Here is a 12,424-nt window from a genome sequence, read left to right on the forward strand (position 1 = left end):
GCTAATTTTTACCGTCGCTTCATCGCTAATTTTTCTGGTGTTGTTAAGCCATTGACGGATTTGACCAAGAAGGGTTCTGATGTTACTAATTGGTCTCCTGCGGCTGTGGAGGCCTTTCGGGAGCTGAAGCGCCGGTTTTCTTCGGCTCCGGTCTTATGTCAGCCAGACTTCTCCTTTCCTTTCCAGGTCGAGGTTGATGCTTCTGAGATTGGAGCGGGGGCTGTTTTGTCGCAGAGAAGCTCTGATGGCTCTGTGATGAAGCCATGTGCTTTCTTTTCAAGAAAGTTTTCGCCTGCCGAGCGGAATTATGATGTTGGTAATCGGGAGTTGTTGGCTATGAAGTGGGCATTTGAGGAGTGGCGACATTGGCTCGAGGGAGCTAAGCATCGTGTGGTGGTCTTGACTGATCACAAGAATTTGATTTATCTCGAGTCGGCCAAGCGGTTGAATCCTAGACAGGCTCGTTGGTCGTTGTTTTTCTCTCGTTTTGATTTCGTGGTCTCATACCTGCCTGGTTCGAAGAATGTGAAGGCTGATGCTCTTTCTAGGAGTTTTGTGCCTGACTCTCCTGGTGATTCAGAGCCAGCTGGTATCCTCAGAGAAGGGGTGATTTTGTCTGCCATCTCCCCAGATTTGCGACGAGTGCTGCAGGAGTTTCAGGCAGATAGACCTGACCGTTGTCCACCGGAGAGACTGTTTGTCCCGGATAGATGGACCAGCAGAGTTATTTCCGAGGTTCATTCTTCGGTGTTGGCAGGCCATCCTGGGATTTTTGGTACCAGAGATTTGGTGGCTAGGTCCTTCTGGTGGCCTTCCTTGTCGCGGGATGTGCGTTCCTTTGTGCAGTCTTGTGGAATTTGTGCTCAGGCTAAGCCTTGCTGTTCTCGTGCCAGTGGCTTGTTGTTGCCTTTGCCTGTCCCGAAGAGGCCTTGGACGCACATTTCCATGGATTTTATTTCAGATCTCCCTGTCTCTCAGAGAATGTCGGTCATTTGGGTGGTGTGTGATCGTTTTTCTAAAATGGTCCATTTGGTGCCCTTGCCTAAGTTGCCTTCCTCCTCCGAGTTGGTTCCTCTGTTTTTTCAAAATGTGGTTCGTTTGCATGGGATCCCTGAAAATATTGTTTCCGACAGAGGATCCCAGTTTGTGTCTAGATTTTGGCGGACCTTTTGTGCTAAGATGGGCATTAATTTGTCTTTTTCGTCGGCCTTCCATCCTCAGACGAATGGCCAAGCCGAGCGCACTAATCAGACTTTGGAAACCTATTTAAGATGTTTTGTTTCTGCTGATCAGGACGACTGGGTGACTTTTTTGCCATTGGCCGAGTTTGCCCTTAATAATCGGGCTAGTTCTGCTACTTTGGTTTCGCCTTTTTTTTGTAATTCAGGGTTTCATCCTCGTTTTTCCTCGGGTCAGGTGGAGCCTTCTGACTGTCCTGGAGTGGATGTTGTGGTGGATAGGTTGCATCAGATTTGGAATCATGTGGTGGAAAATTTGAAGCTGTCACAAGAGAAGGCTCAGCGCTTTGCCAACCGCTGTCGCTGTGTGGGTCCCCGACTTCGCGTTGGGGATTTGGTGTGGTTGTCTTCTCGCTTTGTTCCTATGAAGGTCTCCTCTCCTAAGTTTAAGCCTCGGTTTATCGGTCCTTATAGGATTTTGGAAGTCCTTAACCCTGTGTCATTTCGTTTGGACCTCCCGGCATCGTTTGCTATTCATAATGTGTTCCATCGGTCGTTGTTGCGGAGGTATGTGGTGCCTGTGGTTCCTTCGGTTGAGCCTCCTGCCCCTGTGCTGGTTGAGGGAGAATTGGAATACGTGGTGGAGAAGATCTTGGATTCTCGTATTTCTAGACGGAGGCTTCAGTATTTGGTTAAGTGGAAAGGCTATGGTCAGGAGGATAATTCCTGGGTTGTCGCCTCTGATGTTCATGCGGCCGATTTGGTTCGTGCCTTCCATGTGGCTCACCCTTATCGCCCTGGGGGTTTTGATGAGGGTTCGGTGACCCCTCCTCAAGGGGGGGGGGTACTGTTGTGAACTCCGTTTTCGGGCTCCCTCTTGTGGTCACAGATGGTATTGTGTGACTTTGGTTTTTTGGCTCCCCCTGGTGGTTTGGTTTATTATCCTGCGGGTCTGGCTGGATCAGCTGCCTCGTTATTCACCAGGGAGGCTCCTATTTAGCTCTGCTTCACTTCCACTTGTTGCCGGCTGTCAATGTATTCAGTGCTATTCTGATTACTCCTGATTATCTCGTTTTCTGCCTCTTCAGGATAAGCTAAGTTCTGTTTGAATATTTTTTGCTCATCTGCCTGCAATATGATTTCTGTGTATGATGAGTCTAGTCCAGCTTGCTAATATGTGATTTCTTTTTGCTGGTAAGCTCTGGGGTACGGAGTTGCTTCCCCCGCACCGTTAGTTGGTGCGGGGGCTCGAGCAATCTCTGCGTGGATATTTTGAATAGGGTTGTTTTATTGACCGCACAGTTCCCTTCCTATTTTCTGCTATCTAGTATTAGCGGGCCTCATTTGCTAAATCTGATTTCATCTCTGCGTTTGTGCTTTCCCCTTAACTCACCGTTAATATTTGTGGGGGGCTATTCTATATCTTTGGGGTCATTCCACTGAGGCAAGAGAGGACTTTCTTTCCCTCCAGGAATAGTCAGTTTCTCAGGCCGTGATGAGACTAGGATTTTTAGGTAATGTTCCACGGCTGCCTATAGTTGTTTGCGGATAGGATCAGGTTGCGGTCAATCTAGTTACCACTTCCCCAGAGCTAGTAGTCTGTTCAGTTACTTAGCTAGTCCGACCTGCGATCCTTGCCACTAGGATCATAACACCCCAGTGTGTCCAGCAATCTGCCCCAGTGTGTCCAGCATATTGCCCCCAGTGTCTCCAGCATATTGCCCCAGTGTCTCCAGCATATTATCCCCAGTGTGTCCAGCATTCTGCCCCAGTGTGTCCAACATTCTGCCCCCAGTTTGTCCAGCATTCTGCCCCCAGTGTGTCCAGCAATCTGCCCCTAGTGTGTCCAGCATATTGCCCCCAGTTTGTCCAGCATTCTGCCCCCAGTGTGTCCAGCAATCTGCCCCAGTGTCTCCAGCATATTGCCCCCAGTTTGTCCAGCAATCTGCCCCAATGTCTCCAGCATATTGCCCTCAGTGTGTCCAGCATTCTGTCAGGACTCTGAACATTTTTTTTACCTTTTGTGCATTACTGCCTTTTTCCAAGATGGCGTCTTTGGTCTCATGTGCACTGTGTCTTCCTGCTATAAAACTCCACCCCAGCCTTCAGTCTGTGCTAGAGTATTCTGCCTTGCATCCAGCTCCTGACCTCTGATTACTCCCTGGCTATATACCTGCTCCTGTGAACCTGTGTGGTGATCCTGCTACTCTGCTCTGAGTTCCTGCTGCATACACCAGTTTCCAGTAATCCTCCTTCATCTGCTGCTCGTGTTTACTTCCATCTGCATTTGCTGGACATGTAAGCTGTTTCTGCTCTGCAAAAACCTGAGACTATTAACCAGGCCTCCCTGGTTGAGCTAAGATATGATTTGAACTGCCTTATAAGCTTATCTATCTGTGTTTGGACTAAGACAAGGACTTATTCGTGTCAAGTATCCTCAAGAATAACTGTGCTTCATAGACTTTCTGCTTGATTGCATTTTCCTCTGAAGTTTCCTATAGACTGCTAAGCTGCGTTTAATATTTACACCAAGTGTTGTGGACTTGAGTTTCTCTCTGCACCTGTTTGAATCACCGTGTGATAATAGACTTTACCACTTATAAAACTGTGTCCTGTAGTTGTCTTGTTCCACGCAAAGAGTCTCCTGAGTTATCCCCTATAATTATTACAGGATACTCTAGCCATTAAAAAAAAAGGAGACTGCTGGAACAATGACTGCAGAAAGCAGATTAGAGCAGGTGTTTTCCATAACTAGATAACTGCAGAAAGATGTGGAAGGTCTGCAAAAGACGTTTGGAAGCTTTGAACACAATCAACAAGTGTTTGGACAAACTTTGCAGGACTTAAGCAACCGCATGGCAACCCAGGAAAACAAACTTGCTGGCATAGAGTCCCAGTATGGACGGGCTTTTCAGGACATAAGCACGCAAATAGCTGCACAAGTGACTTTACCCTCTGGGCAACCGCCACCAGCTAGCCCACCTAAGTTGCCCCCATTCAGATTTAATGGTGATCGCAACAAATTTTGTGGCTTTGTGAATCAATGTTTGCTATATTTTGATGTGCATGCTGACCGTTTTCCTACTGATAGATCCAAAGTATTGTGTGTAATAATGCTACTGACCTCACGAGCGCTCACCTGGGCGAATCCGATGATTGAGTCTCGTGACCCACGGTTAAATAACTTGGATGATTCTTGGCCGCTATGGCATTAATGTTTGATGACCCTAATCGCCGTGCAACCGCTGAATCTGCTTTGTTGTCTTTACGCCAGGCTAAACATTCTGTTATTGAGTATGCCACTGAATTCAGGAGATTAGCGGTAGATACTAATTGGGACAGTTATGCACAATTGCCTATTTTTAAAAGGGGCCTGTCTAGTATTATAAAAGATGAACTAGCTCGCTCTGAGTCACCACAAGAGCTAGAGACATTTATACAGCATTGTGTGCGCATAGACATTCGCCTTACTGAGCGTAGGCAGGAGAAATTTGCTGCATATAACCGTATTTCTAACTTTTCCCTTCCTTCCAAAGAGCCTGCAGGTGGTGGAGGTGCCCATGCAAATTGATTCCATTCAGAGGCGCGAGATCAATGAGCGCCAGGAGCATCGCCTTCATGAAAGTCTATGTTCCTACTGCGGCCTGTCTGACCACTTCTTGATCAATTGTCCTAAGTGTCCTAGACGGCCTAACTAGGTGCTAGCAGCAGTAGGGGAGTATGACAACTGTGATGATGAATCTGACATCTCTGAATGTAGCCTGCCTTTAAACGCTGTATTCCATTCACTTTCTATGACTTCACCCCCCAAGGAGCTGAAGGACAAGAACTCTCACTGTTCTCTCCCTATTAAGATCCTGTGTTCAGGACAGTGGATTTCCAGTGCAGCTATGATTGACTCAGGTGCAGGTGGCAATTTCATGGATATCGCATTTGCCAAGGAACATGGTATTGAAATTCAGCAAAGAGCCTCTCCAATTACCATGGAATCAGTGGATGGGTCACCTTTAATCTCTGGGCCTGTGGATCAGGAGACCGTACCCCTTGAAATTTTTGATCGCATATGGGGTATAGTCGCATTCAGGACAAATTGCACAACAAATTATGTGTCCTTTTTTTCCTATTATCCATTGTGAAAACTACAAATTTGGGGCGAAAACAACATTTTCGGGAAAAAAAAAATGAAAATGTTCAATATGACTTATGTTATCAAATTCTGTGTAGTACCTGTGGGTTCAAAATGCTCACTATACCCCTGGATAAAATCTTTGAAGGGTGTAGTTTTGCAAAGTCTGCGTTCCAAAACGTCACTCCTTCCTTTCCAAGCCCTGCCGTGTACCCAAACAGTAGTTTTCTTCCACACATGGGGTATAGGCATACTCAGAAGAAATTGTACTACAGATTTAGAGGTCCATTGTATTCTATTACCTTTGTAAAAGTAAAAAAATTAGGGCTAAAATTACATTTTTGTGGGGAAAATGTGATTTTTAATTTTCACAGCTCTACGTCATAAACTTCTGTGAAGCATCTGGGAGCTCAAGGTGCTCACCACACATTTAGGCACATTCCTTAAGGGGTCTAGTTTCCAAAATGGGGTCACTTGTGGGGAGGTTCTACAGTTTAGGCACATCAAGGGCTCTCCAAACGTGACATGCTGTCTGCTCTCGATTGCAGCCATTTTTGTGCTCAAAAAGTCAAACGGTGCTCCTTCCCTTTTGAGACCTGCCGTGCGCCCAAATAGAAGTATTCCCCCACATATCTCCATATATGAGTATCTTCATACTCATGTGAAATTGCACAACAGATTTTGTAATCCATTTTCTCCTGTTACCCTTGTGAAAAATGAAATTGGATCTAAAAGTACATTTTTGGAGGTTGTGAAGAGCAGAACAAAAATGGTTACCTCAATGAACCATTTTAAAAAGAATTTGTGATAAATATTGACCTGTCCATTCAAGGACATTTTAGCTATAGTATGAAATCCTGTTTTTCTTGTCTGTGGAATTGCCTTTGTACTGTTTGTTGTGAAACTGCCGCCCACGAAACTGTTTTTTTCTTTCTTTCCTGTTTTGTCTCTTTGTTTAAACATGCAAAACTTGTATAACCACTGAACCTACCGATACAACTATATAAAGAAGGGATAGCACCTTGAAGGCAGGCGTGCTTCAGAGACTTCCCAGTGATACACTATACAAGACGTGTCTTGTGTATTATTTCTGGTGATTCCCCACTTCCAAAGGCTGCTCCGACTGAGTGTGATCCTGACATTTCCTGGCGCCCGAACAGGGACCCGAGGTCTGTGTATTCCTTCAAGAACACCGGCAGAATACGAACGAAAAGAGAATCTGGGATAATGGACGGCAGATGAACAAAAACCTGGCCAGGTAAGAGACATTGTTAGATCTCTTATATCTGCCCTGCACTGTCCGTAAGATTTTCTGTGTCGTGTTCTTTAGCGGGTAGTTCTAGTAGAGGAGGATACCTATAGCTCGGGTTCTTGAACTATTCAGGAATTGATCACCTCACGGAGTACGGCATTGAATGAGAGTGAATGTGAATAAAAGGTGTGTGGAAGTTGGGAATAGCCCTATAAGCCGCCCAGGGTGTTGAAACAGAAGAAGTGACTGTCCCACTGGGCAACGTGGTTGCGTCCTTTCGGGGAGACCTCCGCGCCTATGGTTCAATCTCTGACCCTGTCTTTGACAAAAACGTGGTGACGGATAAGTGTATGATAGTATGAGCCCAGGACAGATAAATTAGCCTGGGACAAGAATACGTTGTGTATGATAGTATGAGCCCAGGACAGATAAATTAGCCTGGGACAAGATACGTTGTATGTTCTTTTTCTTTTTCTGTCTGGTTGCATTTGTGTTGTTTGCTATAGGTGTAGGAATCAGGATTTTCTTACATCAACACAGTTTAAACATCCTAGCTCCTAGAGGTATTCTCATACCCAAACGCCACCTAGGGCAAGAAAAGACATCCTAGCTCCTTAGGAAGAAGGTAACGAGGTATTCTCATACCCAAACGCCACCTAGGGCAAGAAAAGAAAAAAGCTCAGGATAAGAAAATGGGGAATAAGCAAACAAAGTCGGAACCAGAAGAATTAGATATCTATACTATCATAAAGGAGAGAAGTGGTGAAGATGCCACTAAGGGGCTGAGAAAGATTTTTAGTAAGTTTGGAGTTACTAGGGCAGAAGCTTTTAGTAGAAAACTATGGGAAGGAATTCAGGAAAGAAAAAAAGGCATAATCAGAGACAAGAAATGGATAGATCAGATCCAAGCATTGATTGATGTCTCTAGGGTAGCAGAAAATGAGGGATGGACATATAATCAACAGAGTAAAAAGTGGTGTATTAGACCCGCAGGCTGTGGAGAAAAACAAAATGTGGAATCTAAAAATACCCCATCAGCGCCCAGCAAGAACAGGCGATTTCTCAACAAATTCAGGATTATGTGTTACAAGGTGTTTTGGTAGAAATCAGGTCACCCGCCAATACACCCTTATATCCTGTTAAAAAGAAAGTGTCCTCCAAAGAAACTATGGTGAAATATCGCATGGTGCACGACTTACGGGAAATCAATAAGGTTTTGGCACCGGTCACCCCTGTGGTACCGAATCCTCATACCTTACTGTCTCAAATTCCCAGCACTGCTGCATATTTTACGGTAATTGACTTATCAAACGCATTTTTTTCTGTGCCACTACATAAGAACTGTTGGCATTTGTTTGCCTTTACATTCAAGGGTAAACAATTAGCATGGACAAGATTGCCACAAGGTATGGTACACTCACCAACTTTGTACTCTGAAGCAATGCAGACCGTGCTAAAAAATTTCATCCCAGAACCAGGAGTAGTCATTCTACAGTATGTAGATGATTTACTTATTTGTTGCCCTGATGAGCAGACGGCAGTTACCTCAACTGTTAATTTCTTAATTTTCCTAGCGCAAGAAGGCTGTAAAGTAAATAGACAGAAACTCCAGGCTTGTCAACAAACAGTCGTGTTTTTAGGTCACTGCATATCACAGGGCATCAGACACCTCACACCTCAACGTACGGAAGCCATACGTAACATGCTTGAACCCAGGAATCACAAACAGCTGCGTGCTTTCCTAGGTATTGTTTCACACTGTAGACAGTGGATCATACATGCAAGTCAACTCATGCAGCCTTTATATGACTGTATTGCCAACACACCATATTCACTCAGTGAAGAGGCTAAACAGTCATTTTCCTCTTTGAAAACAGCACTGGTATCAGCTCCGGCTTTGGGACTCCCAGACTACACTAAACCTTTTCAATTGATGGCAGCTGAGATATCCTCACATGCTACAGGGGTGCTCACACAAAAACACGGAAACAAACAGAGACCGGTGGCATACATATCAGCTCATCTGGACCCTGTAGCTAGAGCCGCACCTTCTTGTGTAAGAGTAGTAGCCGCAATTTCACTGTTATTAGATAAAGCTTCTGAGATTGTTCTTGATCACCCACTTCTAGTTCAGACCACTCATGATGTACATGGCATTCTTAACCAGGTCCAACCTAAACATATTTCAATGGCCAGACACCTCCGTCTCCAATGTTCCCTACTACTGCCGCCCAACATTTCCTTTGCCAGGATTCAGACTCTTAATCTCGCGTCTTTGCTCCCTTTAGAGTCTGAGGGGGGTACCATACCTGAGGAAACTGCACTCTCCAACTCCTTTGACCCATCAGAGTCAATGCATGATTGTGTACAATTAATGGAACAAGAGACTCAGGGCTTATGTAATGTACGTGACAAGCCACTCTGTAATGCTACATTTGAACTTTTCATAGATGGCAGTAGATATGCAGATATGAATGGACAATTTCATACAGGTTATGCGGTAGTAACTCAGCATGAAGTGCTGAAAGCAGAACCTCTCCCTGCTAATCAGTCTGCACAAGAAGCAGAACTTACGGCATTGGTTGAAGCTCTAAAAATAGCCAAAGATCAGACAGCAAACATATACACTGATTCTAGATATGCACATGGCATTATTTTCGATTTTGGCGTAATATGGAGAGCCAGAGGTTATATGACTGCTTCAGGCCAACCTGTTAAACATGCCTCCCTCATTAGACAGATTCTGGAGGCAGCACAAGAAACTAAAGAAATAGCGGTGATAAAGGTAGCTGCACATGTGAGACTCGACACCGAGGAAGCCAGGGGTAACGATAAAGCCGACAAGGCAGCAAAACAGGCAGCACGTAAACCCTTACATCATGCCCACACACTAGATAGCTCTGAAGATGATGAGGAGAGATTGAAGGAAGCTCAGAAACAGGTAGACGACGAAGAACGAGGGCAGTGGCAGAAAAAAGGGGCAGAAGATCAGCAAGGATTATGGAAAAAAGGAACTTTGTTGTGTTTACCCAGAGCCTGGTACCCCGCAGTGGCAAGTGACCTCCACCTACCCACGCATGTGTCGGCAAATGGTATGACGCTCAAGGTAAAAGAAAGGTGGTTGGCTCCAGGCTTTGGTAATTTCGCTCGGAACATGTGTGCTGCATGCGCTATATGCCTGGCACACAATCCAGGTCAGACCATTAAAACCCCAACCAAGCATCATGTAAGACCACTGTATCCCTTTCAAAGACTCCAGATCGACTACATCCAGCTTCCTAGGTACAATGGATACGAATATGTGCTTGTGTGTGTGAACATGTTCTCAGGGTGGCCAGAGGCTTATCCAGTTCGTAAAGCCTCAGCAAAAACTACTGCCATTAAAATAGCACATGAACTGATACCCCGTTACGGCATGCCTGAGGTGATCGAGTCAGATAGGGGTACCCATTTTACTGGGGAAATATTCCAGAATGTTATAAAAATGTTGGGAGTAGAAAACCAGTTTCACACTCCGTATCACCCACAGAGTTCAGGTAAAGTGGAAAGATTAAATGGAACAATAAAATTAAAAATCCAGAAGGCCATGGCAGAAACAGGAAAGCCTTGGACCGAGTGTCTACCACTTGCCCTGTATTCCATCCGAAACGCCCCAAGGGGGAAGGCTAAGCTGTCACCAAATGAGATTCTTTTTGGTAGAGCAGCAAATTTGGGTTGTTATTTTCCACAACAACTGATGTTGAATACTGAGACTTTAACTGCTTATGTACAAGAATTACAAAAACGTTTAACTAAAGTGCATTCGCAAGTTTTTGCTTCCCTTCCAGATCCAGAAAATCTCGAAGGAGGCCACAAGTTGGAACCTGGTGATCAAGTCTACGTGAAAAGACACACCAGAAAGACTCTGGAACCGAGGTTTGACGGACCTTTCCAAGTCCTGTTAACAACTCCGACAGCAGTCAAGCTTGAAGGAAAGGCATCATGGATACATGCAAGCCATTGCAAAAAAGCAGTATAAGACTCATGATATTGATGTTAATAATGTTAACACAGATGTGGGATAAATTAGTTAGAGCCACGGATTATCTAGATGACAAGATTTGGGATATATTGGACATATTAAATACTAGTATAGCTGTACAGAATCAGCTTATAATAGTCACTAACCAACATACCCTGGTATTGGATTACCTAACTGCCTCACAAGGGGGTATGTGTCAAATCATCGGACCCACCTGCTGTCATTATATAGACCCAAATAGTACTATGAGTATGAGATTTAAATTAGAAGACGTACAACGACTCAGGGATCAGTATGACAAAGACAATGACCAAAATAAGGATAGCTGGTGGTCAGATACCTTTTCTTTTCTTAACCCGGCCAATTGGTTCAGAGGGATCGGTGGGTGGGTTACCGGGATTATGCAAAGCCTAATACATACAGTTATGGTTATTGTAATTATATATGTATTATTCAAGGTTGTACTCAAGGGTATCTCGGTATGCACAAATAAATTTTGTGTAATGGATGCGAGAATATAAAGTTTTTTTTTTTTTTTTTTTTTGTTGTAATATCACAAAAAGAATGACTAAAATGATCGTCTATATGACAAGGTTTTGAATGGAATATGTCAAAGGGGGGATTGTGAAGAGCAGAACAAAAATGGTTACCTCAATGAACCATTTTAAAAAGAATTTGTGATAAATATTGACCTGTCCATTCAAGGACATTTTAGCTATAGTATGAAATCCTGTTTTTCTTGTCTGTGGAATTGCCTTTGTACTGTTTGTTGTGAAACTGCCGCCCACGAAACTGTTTTTTTCTTTCTTTCCTGTTTTGTCTCTTTGTTTAAACATGCAAAACTTGTATAACCACTGAACCTACCGATACAACTATATAAAGAAGGGATAGCACCTTGAAGGCAGGCGTGCTTCAGAGACTTCCCAGTGATACACTATACAAGACATGTCTTGTGTATTATTTCTGGTGATTCCCCACTTCCAAAGGCTGCTCCGACTGAGTGTGATCCTGACAAGGTAAAATGTGATTTATTTTCACAGCTCTACGTTATAAACTTCTGTGAAGTACCTGGGGGTTCATGGTGCTCCCCACACATCTAGATACATTCCTTAAGAGGTCTATTTTCCAAAATGACATCACTTGTGGAGTCTTCCACTGTTAAGGAGCTCTCCAAATGCAACATGGCATCCGCTAATTATTCCAGCAAATTTTACATTCAAAAATCAAATGGCATGCCTTCCCCCTTCCAAGATTTGCTATGCGTCCAAACAGTGGATTTTCCCCAGATAAGGGGGGGGGGGGGGATACTGAGGAGAAACTGGGACAAATTTTATGGACAACTTTCTCCTGTTACACTTGTGAATATAACAAATTTGGAGCTAAAGTAAAATGTTTGTGAAAAAATTTAGGGTTAATAAACTTCTTGAATGTGGTTTTGAGCACCTTGAGGGGTACAGTTTTTAGAATGGTGTCACTTTTTGATGTTTGCTGTCATATAGGTCCCCCAAAGTCACTTTATGTGATGCAGTCCCTAAAAAAATGGTTTTGTAAATTTTGTTGGAAAAATGAGAAATCGCTGATCAATTTTTAATCTTTATAACTTCCTAACAAAAAAATCTTATGCTTCCAAAATTGTGCTGATGCAAAGTAGACCTTGTGGTAAATGTTATTTATTACCTATTTTATGTGACATGGCTCTCTGATTTAAGGGCGTAAAAATTAAAAGTTTGAAAATCGCCAAATTTTCAACATATTTGCAAAATTTGCATTTTTTTCATAAATAAACACAAGTTACAGTATATTGAATAAATTTTACCAATATCATAAAGTACAATATAGTAATAGTA

The sequence above is a fragment of the Ranitomeya variabilis genome, chromosome 3 (assembly GCF_051348905.1).
Source record: "Ranitomeya variabilis isolate aRanVar5 chromosome 3, aRanVar5.hap1, whole genome shotgun sequence".
NCBI lineage: Eukaryota > Metazoa > Chordata > Amphibia > Anura > Dendrobatidae > Ranitomeya > Ranitomeya variabilis.